General features: G+C 41.5%; 1 long non-coding RNA gene across 2 annotated transcripts in view; it reads right to left on the bottom strand.

Annotated features, from left to right (window-relative positions):
* LOC103878832 overlaps positions 1–17,307 on the bottom strand; it is a 62,891-nt gene that overhangs the window by 24,089 nt on the left and 21,495 nt on the right. The window lies entirely within an intron of this gene.

The following is a 17,307-nucleotide window of genomic DNA, read 5'->3' as shown; positions in this document are numbered from 1 at the left end:
CAAACACAGATGGAAAGTCAAAAGGCCCGAAGTTCTACACCTGCATTTCCCAGCTGTGACCTTGGGGAAAACATTTAGACTTCATCAAATTTAATTTCTGTGTTTGTTAAATGAGGATCATGCCTACTTCACAGGGTTGTTGTGAAGATCAAATGAAATTGTTTATGTGACACTTCTTTGAATGCTGAAAAGCACCACCCAATGTGATTTTTATGTAAGTTTTGCTTTTAGCTACAGCCCTAGACCTATTTTTGTAATTCGCTCATTTTAAAATTCTTTCTTCATGAATTTAGTTATCCAGTCATGATTCTGGAGTTTTAATAGTGTTTAACTTTTGGGAGGAAAAAAAAAACACGATTTCCTGTGATCAGGCCCACAATTCTTCTCAATAAAGCATTTTTCAATTCTTAGGGTATGTATCACATATCAGTGAGTCAATGCCTGATGCCCACATCAAAGACACATGCATTGTGTAACTTACAGTTCGATGATTTACTTCCTCCAGACAAGTAGCAACTTACACTAGGCAAGTGGAATGCAGAACTCCCAGAATGACCTCTTTTTAATCAATAAGTTCTCTCTCCTCTGAGTGGGCAGAGTAACTCCGGTCAGCAGTTAACTGCGCATTATCTCAGGCTGCAGGATGAAAATGTGGAAAGAGCATGGAACTGGGATTCAGAAACCTTGGGACGGAATCTCAATCCAGCCTGTGCATGACCTCGAGTAAACAGGGTATAACAATATAAGCCCTGCCTACCACGTGGCTGTAAGGATAAAATGGAATAACGATGGTGAAAGGGTCTTGTAAACTGTAAGGTGCTTTGCAGAAGGGCATTCCTATTCCCTACATTGAAAACTAGACACATGTCATTTCCATCAACACCTTCTTCCTTTCTTTCTGGTTCAGTGCTGGGCCCAGGTGGACCTTGATATTTATCATCCACACTAAAATCTGCTCCAAGCTACAAAATTAGGGTTGGGGAATCTCACTGGACTCAAGCTAACCTTGAGTTGGTGCAGCAGTGCCATTTTCAGTTTATCCTAGAAGTAGGATGCCTTTCTCCTATGGAGTGCAAAATATCCCCCATGCCATTCACGGTTTTAAAAAATACATGATTATGAGTTGCACAGTAAAGAGGGGAGTTAGCCACTCGAAGGCTTGCAGCTTTTTTTTTTTTAAGTATCTTCTTCATATAAAAGAATGTAAAGCCACTTGCTGGTTGTATGCGTGTGGTCAAACCTTTTAAAGGAAATAAGAAGTCTGGATTTTTTCTGGGAGGCTAAATAAGTATCCTACATAGCCACAGGAGGAAATTTAAGGTTTTATGACAGTTCAGCATAAGTCAGCAGCTGGAGCAGAAAAGGGGCTCATGGGGAGGGAAACTGTAATTTTAGCACAATTCGAAAGATAACCATGAATCAGGATACACAGCATGGTCTCCAGAGCCTGAGGTCAAATCCTCTATCTCTGCTTCTCCCTCTGAGGGTCTATACTTCTATTCCTTAAAAAGGGAGACATTTTAGATATATTTTTTCTGTATTTTTTTCCTTTCTTCTTGTTGACTCCACTTCACGTCATAGCTAGTTTAAACTCTTCCAAAATACAGAAGTACCATTTGGCTTCTCTGTGCTTAGACTCTGGGCACTCACCATGGACTCTTCAAAGCTTATGTCCTTAGTTTCTCTTACAAGCTCCGACATTACTTATCATGTCTAGCTTTCTACCTCTGTAAATAAGAACTGACACCAAAAAAAAGTCTTCCAACCTGCCCCCACCCCACCTGCCAGTGTCTTTTAAAGGCAATTAGACGGTATCAGTGAGATCTTCATGTTCTTTAGAAGATAATGACTCTATGTTGTTATTAATTCCCATCATTTCCATTTTTTCAAACAATGAAGAAAAGTATCTTACTCTAGACAGAAACGGACCCCTTGCCTGAGTAAGTTTATCCTATTTCTGTCCATTTTGATTTAAAATTAAAGTTCCTATAATGAAAACCCATTTTAAAAGCAAACATCCACTTTAAATGAGAGAAGGGGGGAAAGATTAAAATTCAAGAGAAAAGGAAAGTGTCCCCAAAGAGAAGAGAATAGGTCCATGTTAGGTTAGGAAGAATTTCTAGGCTGAGGCAATCAGCATCCGTGACACAGCCTTGGGTTAGTCTCAGGGCAAGCAAACCTTGAATACATTGTTTCAACACTGTGATCAAATGTCTTTCATAGGAAATGAATCCTCTGGGTACTGGGCTGGCTAGAAGTATCTGGTCAGTGTGTTCATGCATGATTCATAAGCTTCATGGGAACAACCCACGCACCCAGTTCAAATGGGAGCAACCCTGTCTGGCAGCATTGGAAGGTTTGCTGTAATTATCCTTTCAGGTTGAGCATCATATTTGGAGAGCTTTCCTAGGTGACGCTTTTAAGCCATAGGCTACCACTTACATGCACATGGGGAAAATATGTATATCAATGTTTCTAAACGTCTTAAGAAGGCATCCCAATAGCAAAATTTCTGAATATGTTTTCTTGATCCTCTCTCTCTCTCTCTCTGTCTCTCCTCCCCCACCTCCCTTCCTTTCTCTCTCTCTGGAACAATAAAACAGTCAAGGCGGACATACTAGTTGTACCTGGATAAAACATCTCAGACAGTAAGTTCTCTTACTCTTTTTAGGAGGACAGCAGGTTTGGGACTCCCTTCTCTTTTTCCTTCTCCAAAAACAATAACAAAAAAAAAGTTTCCGATATTACAGCTTGTTATGGAGGGTCACTGGGCCAGCTAGTGCTCGAGAGTTACCTGGAAAGGGTTGTATCCATCCGTTTGGTATCTGTGGCCCTTAAAGAAACTGCCTAACTCTGCTGACCCAGAAGACCTAGAGAGAGACCACACTTTGGGCTGAACATCTCTAAACCTGGGTAGTTGGTCATAAAGAACTACCCATCAACTGTATGTAAGGGTAAAAAGGTCTTCTCTCTGCACTTCTGTGGAGGATAAATGTCTGTCAGTTCATTGTTCATTGACTGGAAAAAAATAACTGTGTTCTCTTCCTTCACTGCCACTTTCTTTTTTTTTTTTTTTTTTTGAGACGGAGTCTCGCTCTGTCGCCCGAGCTGGAGTGCAGTGGCCGGACCTCAGCTCACTGCAAGCTCCGCCTCCCGGGTTTACGCCATTCTCCTGCCTCAGCCTCCCGAGTAGCTGGGACTACAGGCGCCGCCACCTCGCCCGGCTAGTTTTTTTTTTCTTTTTTTTTGTATTTTTTAGTAGAGACGGGGTTTCACCGTGTTAGCCAGGATGGTCTCGATCTCCTGACCTCGTGATCCGCCCGTCTCGGCCTCCCAAAGTGCTGGGATTACAGGCTTGAGCCACCACGCCCGGCCTCACTGCCACTTTCTAAGAAACACCCCCATCCCCATTCCCAGCAGAGACTCTGGTTGCAGGGACAAGTCTCACAGTGGAAGGTAAATAAAATTACTACCCGTGTAAGAGCACTCTGTAAGTTCAGTGGGGAAAGGAGACTAGGATGAAAACTCAGAACAAGCACCCCTTTAAAGGGATTAGAAAAACCTAGAAAAGAACTTTGGCCACCTTTGTTTAAAAAGCAGAATCATGTACTGATTAAGAATACATACTTGAATCTAGACCAGCTGGGTCTCTGATTCCCAGCCCTGCCATGTACCATGAGATCTTGGGCAAGTTACTTAACCTCTCTATTTCCTCATCTTTAAAATGGGGCTATTAATAGCATCTACTTCATACGGCAGAGATGACATCACTAATTAATGCATGCAAAGCTCCTGGAGCATGCCTGGCACCCAGTAACCTTGTTAGTAGGATTGCATTATACTGCTTCGTGAGCTTAATTCAGTTGGCAAACTAATCACACGAGAGCTAATGAATTATTTCACTTGAGTGGCATAGTCATGCAAGGCCATTCTGATAACTAAAGAAAGTGCTAGATTAAGGATAGAACCTTTCTTTTTAAAAGAAAGCTGAATCACACCTGACCCAAAGTAAAATCCACATACAGGTCCAACTCTTCTGTTTTCCAGAATGTTAGGAAGCTCAACCGTAAAGGACCTCTCCATCACGTTATCAACCTTCACAAGCTTTGCGGCCAGTAGGAAGAAGATAGTTCAGGAGGAGGAGGGAGAAGAGTTTGAAGTCATCCCTGTAACAGGATCACGTTTGTGGACAACTGAAATGACAGGGAAATTCAGAGAGGACTGATGGCCCTTCTCCTAGTACAATATCTGTTACCCTTGTCCCTTGTGGCCCTGATGTTTCCTAGAGTCAGGTTTTGGTGTCAACGGAGAAAACAGCTGGAAGTCTTCTCCACCACCAACACATAATAAAAGTAATCACAGATGCACAGAAGCCACAGTGTCTCCTAGGGCCAAAAGGTAGAAAGAGCAATGCTTCTTTTATTCAATTAAAAACTGATTAAATATTATGCCTCTAGACACTGTGCTATACGCTTTACATGAATTATCTCACTCGATTCTCACAATGGCCCTATCATACTATGGTTATTACCACATTAAACAAGGGAACCAAGGCTTACAGAAGTTAAGTAATTTGCTCAGTGTCATAGCTAGTAAATGTTAAAGTCAAAATCTGAAAAAACCATATCCTCTTCATTCCAAATGCCCAATCAATTAAATGATTACTCAAGTTTGACAATGTCATACATGTAGCCTAATCAAAGCTATAAAGAATTAAAGAAATAATGCTGGTCTTGGAGGTCTAAAGAAGGTGAGCCGTATCCCTGGTGGTTCAAGTGGTGAAGCAAATGTTTTAAAAAGAGAAAGTGAGCCCTAAAAACACAACTCAGCAGTGTCCAGCCCAATCCAGGAAGGAGCAACGTTGAACTCATGAACACCATCACATGAGCATGTGTGGACTTGAGGCAGTTCTTCAACCTCATTCCTCAAGACCCCACATCCCTCTTCTAGTTCCATTTTTGACAAAAGCCTTCATATTACAGTTTGGTTTCTCTAATTCTTAGATACAACAAAGAAGGTGCATTGATTCGCAGTTGGGAACTCTGTGGTTGCAAAATGGATCATCGCTCAATGTTAAATTAATAAGTTTGCATTCTGTCTCTTTCATCTGGCACTTAAAAGTCAGGTTACTGTGAGTCAGCTTGTGAGAATCCCTTCAGTTCTGGTGCACTAATAACCCACCAGCCTAAGAACAGACATAGACCACTGTGACTTCACAAAAAAGTATCAGCTTGTGAAGTTCTGCTTTGGAGACCAGATGACCTAACTCAATAGCATCTTCATCTCTTCTCATTCTAACCACAACAATTAGGTTGCTGGGTTTGTGTGAAGTTTATTGCTAGAAGATTGGCATAGTAAAGTGTAGGTCTCATTTCTAACTCAGTTCATATTCATGGCAAGCATAGGCTCAAAACAATGAATGCCAGATATTCATGTTTCCAACAATTTGTGGCTTCATCAGCAATTGTGCGCTGCCAAAGCTGCAGAGGATTTCCTGGTTTTGACCCATCCCAGGAGTAACAGGACACAAGGCTGGTAGGATGAACTACCCAAAGTCCACCCCTAGGATTCCTTTTTTTTTTTTTTTTTTTTTTTGAGATGGAGTTTTGCTCGTGTTGCCCAGGCTACAGTGCAATGGCATGATGTCGGCTCACCACAACCTCCACCTCCCGGGTTCAAGCAATTCTCCTGCCTCAGCTTCCCAAGTAACTGGGATTACAGGCATACACCACCAAGCTCGGACAATTTTTGTATTTTTTTTTAGTAGAGACAGGGTTTCTCCATGTTGGTCAGGCTGGTCTCAAACTCCTGACCTCAGGTGATCCACCAGCCTTGGCCTCCCAAAGTGCTGGGATTACAGGTGTGAGCCACCGTGCCCTCCCCCGCCACCCCACAGGGTTCCTTTTAATAAAGGCTACAAATTGTAATTAGGGGGATAGTAATCAGAAATGAAATCAAATGTGTTGGGAGAGAAACAGAAGATGCTATATTGGTGTATTCAGGAGAGGCACTGGGAGAAATAGACAAAATAAGAAAGAGGAAGGAGCAAAATGGGTATGCTTTTGTGGCTGCAGAATAAGAAGAACCAAGAAGTCATTTGGAACTCACTTAGATAGAATAGAATGTACAGTGGGACTAAGATTGCAGGGACTGTGTCCAGCGTCCCAGTTACAGCACCGTCTCTTTGTAGTAACGACACGAAGACTATGTAGTAAATAATAATTAGGGATGAAAGATGAGCTATTTCTTTCATCAAAGCCTATTTCCCACCTGATATCACCCTTTGATTGTAAATAAAAGACACATATTCACATTTGCCCTAATAATAGTTCCCACGTGCCCTGGATCTTCAGGAACAGCCTTTCTTTTATGTAATTTTGTACTTATCCATAAAAATTATTTGTAAAATGTTTAATTAAATGTGATTTAAATTCTATAATTTTCTGAGGTATATCATATATATTAATTTGCAAATTTAAAAATCCACCTATAATTTGCCTTTTTAGGGTTTATGAAATATAGTAACTATAACTGTCTTTGCTGTTATGCTAATAATTAAAGATCTAGACCAAGTATGTGTATGGAAAATATGTTTTATAAATGACATGGAAAAGATATTCTATTCACCTTGATTTAATCTTTGCGGGAGATTGGTCAGAGTGGTGGGAGAAACTATAGGGAAAGGATGCAAACCTTCTGAAAGTTCAGAAGGCTCTGCCTAGCTTCAAGAGAGAATAAGTTGAAGGAAGCTGTTCTCTGATCCTGAGGCAGAGGGCAAGGAGTAGGTAAAAGGAAGTACAGGGGAATTTATCATAAACAGGCTTGTTTACTTAGGTTGTCCAGAAACTGACCTTTGATAATCCATGCATGTGACTGTTCCCTGAAAAGGGGAACAATAATGTTACTTACCTGCAGATTGTGTTTGCTCCAGGCTTTCAGCATTATGTCTGTAGTGAATAAAAGCAAGCAGCTTCAGCTATTCGCTGCTGCTCTCTTCTTTGGCCCTAAGTGCCAGCAGACCCCTAGCTGCTCTTACACTGCATGCCTGTGTCTCAGTACTCCTTTCATTCAACGTTCAGCCAGGGTCTGCAGGATAGACCTGGCAAATCTTCGGCAAAAATCTATCACCAGAGTTCCTATTGGATGTTTCCCCCCCAAACACACATGCACTACGATGTTCTACTGCCACTGTAACAAAGTAACATGCATTTCATGGCTCAAAATAACAACATAACACAAATTTACTACCTTACTGTTCTCTATTTCAGAAGTCTGACTTGGGACTCAATGTACTAAAATCCAAGTGTTGGAGGTCCTGCGGTTGGGGGGGGGGATTTGTTTTCTTGCCAAACTTTTCCAGCTTTCAGAGGCTGCCCACATTCCTGGGCTTGTCCACCACTTCCATCTTCACCATCAGCGACCTCGTCACCCTTAACTGCCTTCATCACACCTCCTTCGCCAACACTGACTGAATCTTCGACTACTTCCCTCTTCCACCTTTTTTTTTTTTTTTTTTTTTTTTTTTTTTGAGATGGAGTCTCCCTCTGTCGCACAGGCTGGAGTGTAGTGGTGTGATCTTGGCTCACTGCAACCTCCGCTTCCTGGGTTCATGCCATTCTCCTGCCTTAGCCTCCGGAGTAGCTGGGATTGCAGGCATGCAGGCGTGTGCCACCATGCCCAGCTAATTTTTGTGGGTTTGTTTGTTTAGTAGAGATGGGGTTTCATCATGTTGGTCAGGCTGGTCTCGAACCCTTGACGTCGTGATCCACCTGCCTCAACCTCCTAAAGCGCTGGGATTACAGATGTGAGCCACCATGCCCTGCTTCTCTTACACTTTTAAGGACATTATGATTATCTTGGGTCCACTTGAATAATTCAGGATACTCTCCCAATTTTAAGGCCAGTTGATTAGCAACCTTAATTCTATTTGTGACCTTAATTACCTTTTTGCCAAGTAACATCGGCTATTCACAGGCTCTGGGTATTAGAACCTGGGCATCTTTAGGAGACCATTATTCTGCCTCCTACACCGAAGGAAACAGAGAGAGGGATGGGAAAAGAGACAGTCCATGTATTATCTCTCTAAAACCCCAAAACCAAAACTGGAGTAAGCAATAAAGTTACGAGTGTTTAAATTTACCAACCAATCAAGCTTCCTGTTGTACTTCAACCCTCAGGGAACGCTCTGACATAAGGAGAGTGTATGTTTAAGGCTATATCTTAACTAATAATTTGAAGATTTAAACATACTCCTTAACCTTGTGGGGTCATCTTTTTATAGCAACAATAATAACAATTAACATTTACTGAGTGCTTCCAATGTACCGAAGTGTTAAGTGTTCTCTAAGTGCATTTGCTATACAACTACCCATTTTACAGATGAAGAAAGTGAGGCATGAGAGGTTCATAGCCAGAGTCACACAGATAGTGCCAGAGCCAGGATTCACACCCAGGACCATGGGACTCCAAATCCTGCACTTTTAACCGTCATGAAAAACTGTCTCTTCCCCCTTTTTTTTTTTTTTTTAAACCAATATATACCTTGCAATAATTTATCCCCTAATTGACAGAGATAGAAGGAAAAGACCAGAGTGGGACCTAACCACAGGCATTTGGAAATGGCTTTTACCTGTACTTGGAAACTCAAGTCTTCCTAGGGAAGAACTATGAGTTCACTGCTCTACTCTACCTTAAATCCCAGTTATTATAACATCATGCGAACATTCCATGTGTTACATTGTTACTCATAGTTTACTGCTAGGGTGGAAAGAGTGCCCACCCTAAAATATAAATAACTTTAAACAGATAACATGATAACAGTAAGAATAAAATATAGCAAAACAAAAAATTAGGGACTATGTTTAGGATATAATTTATATAGAAAAGTGAGATTTTAAAAGCCACAAAGCATATTAAAATAAATTCTGTAAGTTTAGAACACTCTATAAAAATATATATGACTTCTCAGTAAACGTATCCAAAACCAGAACATAGAGATAGGGTTATTTCACCTACCTAAAATAGAGTATTCTAACACACACACACACACACACACACACACACACAAACACACACACACACACATTTTCATAATAGTACCACTTTTTAATGTATAATGCATGGATTATCTGCTTTCATTTCCACAATAACACCATCAATCAGGGCTGAGTATTAATCTCAGTTCACAGCTGTGGAAATTAAAGACTGAAGAATTGGGTAGCAATGGCAGAATTGGGATGTGAACTTAAATTAAAGCTGGTAACCAGAGTATTCATCAGCATAAATCTAGACTGACCTTTACATGGACTAAATTTATAAAATGTAAACTCCTGAAGTTCCTGTTTCTCCTTAAGTTCATCTGGAGACAGAACTATAGCTTTTAGGCTAGACTTTTTCATCTAGCCCTTGTGACTTCCTGACAACTTCATTGGTCTCCCCTCTGTCCAGACTTGTGGGATCCTGACTGCAGGGTGAAATAGGGGTGTTTTTTAATCACTCTCCTCCCCTGCCCTCATCTGTGCACAGCACTCTACAGATTACAAAGTTTGTATATGTACACTACAGACATATTACATAGCTTCTGTATGTATATTACATACAGATTACATGTATCATGTGTACATTGCTTGCAAATTACATAGTTCAAGTATATTTGTTACATACCAATTATGTGGCTCATGTATGTAAAGTACATATCTATTACATAGCTAATGTATATATACTACATATAGATTACACAGTTTATGTATGTACATTAACTCACTTGCCCCCCACAACAACCCTGTAAACTACAAGGAAAATCATTTTCATGGTAAGAACCTTGAGACCAGTGGGTTAATGTTGCTAGGTGGGTGGGTTAACAGCAGAGCATGGACTTTAACCCCCCCGCCCAAAATCCTTCCCACTAGTCCAAACTGCACCAAAGATGCAGAAAAGGTCACTATCAAGAAGATCTTCAAAACATTAAAAAAAAAAAAAAAAAAGATTTAGTTAGAATAATAGAGCTTTGAAAAGCAAACATTCCATCAAGACCATCCTGGCTAACACGGTGAAACCCCGTCTCTACTAAAAAAATACAAAAAACTAGCTGGGCGCGGTGGCGAGCGCCTGTAGTCCCAGCTACTTGGGAGGCTGAGGCAGGAGAATGGCGTGAACCCAGGAGGCAGAGCTTGCAGTGAGCTGAGAGATCCAGCCACTGCACTCCAGCCCGGGCGACAGAGCAAGACTCCGTCTCAAAAAAAAAAAAAAGAAAAAAGAAAAGAAAAGCAAACATTCCAAACCAAAAGAAAGGAAGGAAGGGGAAAGAAAACTCTGTGTCACAAACTAAAAATCAAGTCATGATTAGCAATCTACGAGCAGTAAAATAGGTAATGAGAACAGCATTCACACATATAGAAGGGAGAAACCTAGAAGTAAATGTGGGAAGACACTGTACACGAGGGTAAAGTCTCTGTAAGCACATGGGTGAAATACGAACCAGTGGCTATGTAGGGACTGGGCTCTAGGGCATCTTTGCCACTAACTCACTGCACAACCTTAGGCAAGTCTTCCTCCTGTCACTGCCTTAGTTCTTACATCCACAAGAAAAAGTCCATCATGGTAGTTACTTGTCCACAAAGCAAGTTGAGAGCCTTGAACAAAAAATATTTTGGCAAAACATATGATTACTTCCTGTCTAAAAGCACACTGAATAGGATACATATCAAACACGTACAGTTTAAGGTACCATAATAGACACCGTGTCTATTACACAATCCTCTCGAATAACAAATGCAGCATATACACACCACAGGTGCCATAAAAGTCAATAATAAGTTGACTTTTATTATGTCTTCTTTCTCATGGCAGAAAAGTAGTTAATGCTGTGCTCTTACTCTAATATCCCTGAATATCTTACTAAATCAATCAAAATTAATAAGCAAGGGAGGCCGAGACGGGCGGATCACGAGGTCAGGAGATCGAGACCATCCTGGCTAACACGGTGAAACCCCGTCTCTACTAAAAAATACAAAAAACTAGCCAGGCGAGGTGGCAGGCGCCTGTAGTCCCAGCTACTCGGGAGGCTGAGGCAGGAGAATGGCGTAAACCCGGGAGGCGGAGCTTGCAGTGAGCTGAGATCCGGCCACTGCACTCCAGCCTGGGCGACAGAGTAAGACTCCGTCTCAAAAAAAAAAAAAAATAAGCAAACCTCCCCGTCGTCTCTCTTCTGGACAGAGGCAGTCCCTTCCTAGCCATCCCCACCCCTTCACTCTCACCCTCATTCATTCTCCATAAGACAGCTAGGGTGATCTTTTTGAATATCACAGTGCAGTACTCCCCTGCTTAAAGTCTTCATTTTCCATATCTCTTGTGTCAAAGATCAAGATACTCAGCAGAGCTGAGAAAGCCCAGAACGACCCCATGTCCTGTGTGTCACCAGCGTCCTCTCACCCTGCTCTCCTCCTCTCCCTCTCTGCTCCACGCAGGGTAGGCATTCAATAAATACTTGTTCAATGAATGAAAAGGCAAACAATGTGTTTTTTATGTGAACAATGTATTAAGGTTTGTTTCTGAATAAGAAGCAATTATTGGCCCGATGCGGTGGCTCGTGCCTGTAATCCCAACACTTTAAGAGGCCGAGCCAGGCAGATCATTCGAGGTCAGGACTTCCAGACCAGCCTGGCCAACATGGTGAAACCCCATCTTGACTAAAAATACACAAAATAGCAGGGCATGGTGGCAGGTGCCTGTAATCCCAGCTACTTGAGAGGCTTGAACCTGGGGGGCGGAGACTGCAGTGAGCTGAGACCATGCCAGTGCACTTCAGCCTGGGCAACAGATCAAGACTCTGGAAAGAAAGAAAGAAAAAGAGAGAGAGAGAGAGAAAAGGAAGGAAGGAAGGAAGGAAGGAAGGAAGGAAGGAAGGAAAGGGAAGGAAGGGAAGGAAGGAGCAATATTTGGGTGAACCAAACAAATACATGGTTGAGTTTCAGGTGGCAACAACTGTCAAGTGGGGAAGAATGCTGGGAGCAAGGACCTTCTGACAGTCTTGCATACACTTGCCCTGCCGCAACATGAACCACACTGGGCTAAAGGTAAAACCTATAAGGGCAAGACTTCAGCAAATTGCATGAGATGATGATGTTTCAGCAACCAACACCACAGTTAACTCAAAACATCTCCTCCTAAGGCAAAAGAAAGTAACGCCCAGTGAGGACTAAAGCTAACACGCAGGTTAATTCCAGGATCATTAATGACAACGGTCTTTGTGTAAAGGATTTATTTGATTACCTATCAAGTCCATTAGATTAAGATGATAATAAGGAGAAAAAGAAGAGTGAAATCATTTCAGCTTTGCAGCAGCACTTCCCACCCATTAGTGGGGATCTGTTTTTCCTACTGTTATGCTAAGTGAATGAAATCACCGCAACAGGCCTTTTGCACAGAGGCGGTATAAAAGGACTTAAGGATCTTTCTAAAACCAGGCTTAAGTCAGAGTGTTCTGGCAGTCCTTTCAAAGAAGTTATCTAGCTGACACATCACTTGCCTCCTCAGAAAGGTTTGGTGTCAACTGGAAAAGGAAGCTGGAAGGAGGGAGGAGGTGCCCTCCTCCTCTGAAGGAGATAATGGTAAATGAGAGTCAACTCCCAGTATGATGGGCTAGGCCAACCCATTCTTCTCAGGCTTATACCAAGGTACTGAATAATAAGTATGTCACTCAGATGATGATAACTTCATCACAGCCATGTGAAAAGATCTTGACAACCAGGTTTTCTTTACTGATGATGGTGCTAAATTGCTGTGTCTCCCGAGTACTGGTAACTCTGAATTCCAGGTATAAACGGGTAAAGATCAGTAACTGCTCCTAAGCACCACAGAGCAGACCCTCACATAATAGGTTGTGTCATTTGACAGAATACTGAAAGACCAAACAAAATAAAACTAAACTGTTGGCTGAAGGATCCTTAAAGGTAGGAGTGGGAGGGGGTGAGGGATAAAAGGCTGCACACTGGGTACAGTGTACACTGCTCAGGTGATGGGTGCACTAAAATCTCAGAAATCACCACTAAAGACCCTATCATATGAAAAAAGGCTTAACATCACTGATAATTAGGGAAATGCAAATCAAAACCACAATGAGATACCATCTCACACCAATCAGAATGGCAATTATTAAAAAGCCAAGAAACAACAGATACTGGTGAGGTTGTGGAGAAATGGACATGCTTTTACATTGTTGGTGGGAATGTAAATTAGTTCAACCACTGTGGTAGACAGTGTGGCAATTCCTCAAAGATTTAGAACTGGAAAGACCATTTGACCCAGCAAACCCACTACTGGGTATCATCCCCACAGGCCCGGTGGCATGCCAAAAAATATTAAATCATTCTATTATAAAGATATATGCACATGTATGTTTATTGCAGCACTACTCACAATAGCAAATACATGGAATCAACCCAAATGCCCATCAATAATATATTGGATCAAGAAAATGTGGTACATATACATCATGGAATACTATACAGCCATAAAAAGGAACAACATCATGTCCTTTGAAAGGACATGGATGAAGCTGGAAGCCATTATCCTCAGCAAACTAACACAGGAACAGAAAACCAAACACTGCATGTTATCACTTATAAGTGAGAACAGAACAATGAGAACACTTGGACACAGGAAGGGGAACAACATACACAGAAGCCTTTTAGGGGAGGGTGGGTGGGGAGAGCATTAGGGAAAAGAGCTATTGCATGCTGGGCTTAATATCTAGGTGATGGGTTGATAGGTGCAGCAAACCACTATGGCACATGTTTACCTATGTAACAAACCTGCATATCCTGCATATGTACCCCAGAACTTAAAAAATAATAATTTAAAAAAGATTGCATCGTCTGCAAACCAAAAATTTATTAATGTAATCAAAAAACACCTGTTTCCCAAAAACTATTAAAATAAAAATTTTAAATAATTTTTAAGGAGGAATTGTGTCATATTAGTCTATTTATAAAACCAGAGTACCTCTAAAGGAAATCTTCAATAAAATTAATAACTAAGTTAGAGGATTTTAAGTCAAATGATTTGTGGCTGTGGTATTCAACCAATAATGAAATTAGAGATGAAATGCACAGTTTGGGGGTAGGAGAAAAAAAGCAATAAAAACATTTTAAATATAGCCAACCACTTAAATGAGCAGGTGTTTTAATCAATATCCCACAACTGCAAAAACTTTAGTGAACCTAAAGCATTGTCTCTATGCCAAAGTAAAAAAAGGAAGAAGGAGGAGGAGGAGGAAAGAAAGAGGAGGGGGAAGAGAGAAAGGAGGAGGAGAAGGAAAAGGATGAGGAGAAAAGAAGGAGAAGGAGGAGGAAGAGGAGAAGGAGGAAAAGGAGAAGGAGAAGAAGAGGAGGAGGTGGAGGAGGAAGAGGAAGAAGAAGGAGAAGAAGGAGGGAGGGGAGGAGGAGAAACAGAGAAAAAGGAGCTCACTGGCAACAGGGAAGGAAACTAAAGTTTTACATCACTGGATCCTGACTTTTTAAACTTATATACTCCTTTGAAAAGTTAATGAGACCAGGTGAAGTGGCTCATGCCTTTAATCTTACCACTTCGAGATGCCAAGATAGGAGAATTGCTTGAGCCCAGGAGTTTGAGACCAGCCTGAGCAACGTAGCAAGACCTCGTGTCTACAAAACATTTTTAGAAAGAATTTGCCTGGTGTGGTGGTGCATGCCTACAGTCCCAGCTACTGGGGAAGTGGAGGCAGAAAGATCACTTGAGCCAGGAGGTTGAGGCTGCAGTGAGCCATGATTGCACCACTGCCTACAGCTCAGGCAACAAAGTGAGAACCTGTCTCAAAAAATAATAATTAATTTTAAAAAATTATTTTTGAGATGGAGATTCACTCTTGTCACCCAGGCTGGAGTGTAATGGTGCAATCTCGTCTCACTGCAACCTCTGCCTCCTGGATTCAAGTGATTCTCCTGCCTCAGCCTCCAGAGTAGCTGGGATTACAGGCGCATGCCACCACGTCCGGCTAATTTTTTGTATTTTTAGTAGAGAGAGGGCTTCACCATGTTGGCCAACCTGGTCTCGAACCCCTGAGTTCAAGTGATCGATCCACCCGCTTCGGCCTCCCAAAGTGCTGGGATTACAGGCATGAGCCACCACGCCCAGCCTAATTGAAATTTTTAAAAACAACAGTTTCCTCAGAAAAGTAAGCATATAAACTTGCAGAGAAATTTTTGCATATAGCTTTAGAGATTTTACTAACTTCTTAAAGTCTATCTATTGAATTTCATGTTTAAAATTGCAGCTGCAATTGAAGCACGGGATTGATTGTTTTCAGCTGGGAACGTTTTCCCAACGAATAAGATGCTACAAGGGCTTAAGCATGAGTGGTCAAGTAAGGCTGATATAAAACACTTTGTTACAGCACTATCCTCAGATCATTTTCTCATATTTCTATTTGTCTAGGAAAAAGGGGCCAACAGAGAGAAGATGTGAGTTACGAAGTCTTCAATACAGTATTTCAAACAAGGAAGAAAACAACAGCCAACTTAAGAGTCGCTTGCAAATAGTATCTGTATATAGTGTCTGTTCATGTCCTTTGCCCACTTTTTAATAGGCATGTTTTATTTCTATAAATGTCTAACCTTCTTATGTAACCTTCCAACTCATAGGATAATAGCATAGCAATTTTGCCTGAAGACCTGCTACTCATCTGTTCTGAAATGTCATGTGTAGTAAAAATGTATTCGAGAGTCATTTTGGCCATTCTTCTCTACTGTAAAGATTGGGTGCCTATAAAATGCTTCGCTGATGAAATGGTTGTCTTGAAAAGGTTCACAAACACTGTACCCAGTTAATGACAGCTACCTTCTGACAGGGCTCCCTTCTGACCCCAACACATTTGCATGCAACTCCACGCATTCATTCACCAGCTGAGCTCTTACAAAATACCCACTCCCTTTCAGAGACCACAATGCCGTTCACCAGAAAGATGAATCAAACGTGAAAACTACAAATGGTTCAGCCAGAAAATTACGCAAAGGAGAATGATTTTGATTCTGAACAATTGAACGCTACAGAAAACCAAAAGAAATTATGAAACCTATTGCAAGCGAAATGCTTATGAACCAAAAGGATCAGCAGACGTTGGCCATTTACTGAGGAAGCAGTTGGAGGCTCCATCCCTCGAGTTCTTTAAGAATAGTTCAAAAACAAGCTCAGCACTCTGCCGTTGTCCTCCCTAAGAGCAAAAATCTGCAACCAGTGGCTCAGTGTTGCTCTTCTTTCCAGTACTGCGATTCCACAAATACTGGCATTTACAGGACATTTTACCCTTCTTAAAAATGTAAAATTTAAAAGAATGTGATGAACGTTTTTAAACTCTAGAAAAACTATGTCACTAAAGTGAATTCATTTTAGTTCCTTATTTGCCAATTAAAATTTGTCAATTGACTTAAGCTTTTCTACAATGGAGTAAGTCATATGAGCCCATTTTTCCAATTATTCTAGCCATTCGTTCGTCTTCCAATGCATACACAGAGTATCTGAAAGGATGTTCACCAAATGTCACCAAAGGTTGTGTGTGTGTGGTAGAATTTTAAAATATTTTTTCCTGTATTATCATGTATCACTTGATTTTGTATAATAAGCATGTATCATTTTTACCCCAAAAAAGCATCATTTCTTTTAAAAATCCAATGGAACTCTACACATTAGAAGTTATGGAAAATCAGGACTGGGTGCAGTGGCTCACACCTGTAATCCCAGCACTTTGGGAGGCCGAGGTGGGTGGATAACAAGGTCAGAAGTTCAAGATCAGCCTGGCCAACATGGTAAAACTCTGTCTCTACTAAAAACTACAGAAATTAGTTGGGCATGGTGGCACACGTCTATGGTCCCAGCTACTCAGGAGGCTGAGGCAGAAGAATTGTTTGAACCTGGGAGGTGGAGCTTGCAGTGAGCCGGGATCGTGTCACTGCAATCCAGCCTGGGCCACCGGGCGAGACTCCGTCTCAAAAAAAAAAAAAAAAGAAGTTATGGATAATCGGCTAGGCACGGTGGCTCATGCCTGTAATCACAGCACTTTGGGAGGCCGAGATGGGCAGATCATGAGGTCGAGTTCGAGACCAGCCTGGCTAACATGGTGAAACCCCATCTCTACTAAAAACACAAAAAATGAGCTGGGCATGTTGGTGCACACCTGTAATCCTAGCTACTCGGGAGGCCGAGGCAGAAGAATTGCTTGAACCCAGCAGTTGGAGATTGCAGTGAGCCAAGATTGTGCCATTGCACTCCAGCCTGGGTAACAAAGCAAGACTA

The sequence above is a fragment of the Papio anubis genome, chromosome 17, assembly GCF_008728515.1.
Source record: "Papio anubis isolate 15944 chromosome 17, Panubis1.0, whole genome shotgun sequence".
Taxonomy (NCBI): domain Eukaryota; kingdom Metazoa; phylum Chordata; class Mammalia; order Primates; family Cercopithecidae; genus Papio; species Papio anubis.
This window is presented reverse-complemented; position numbering and strand designations above follow the sequence as displayed.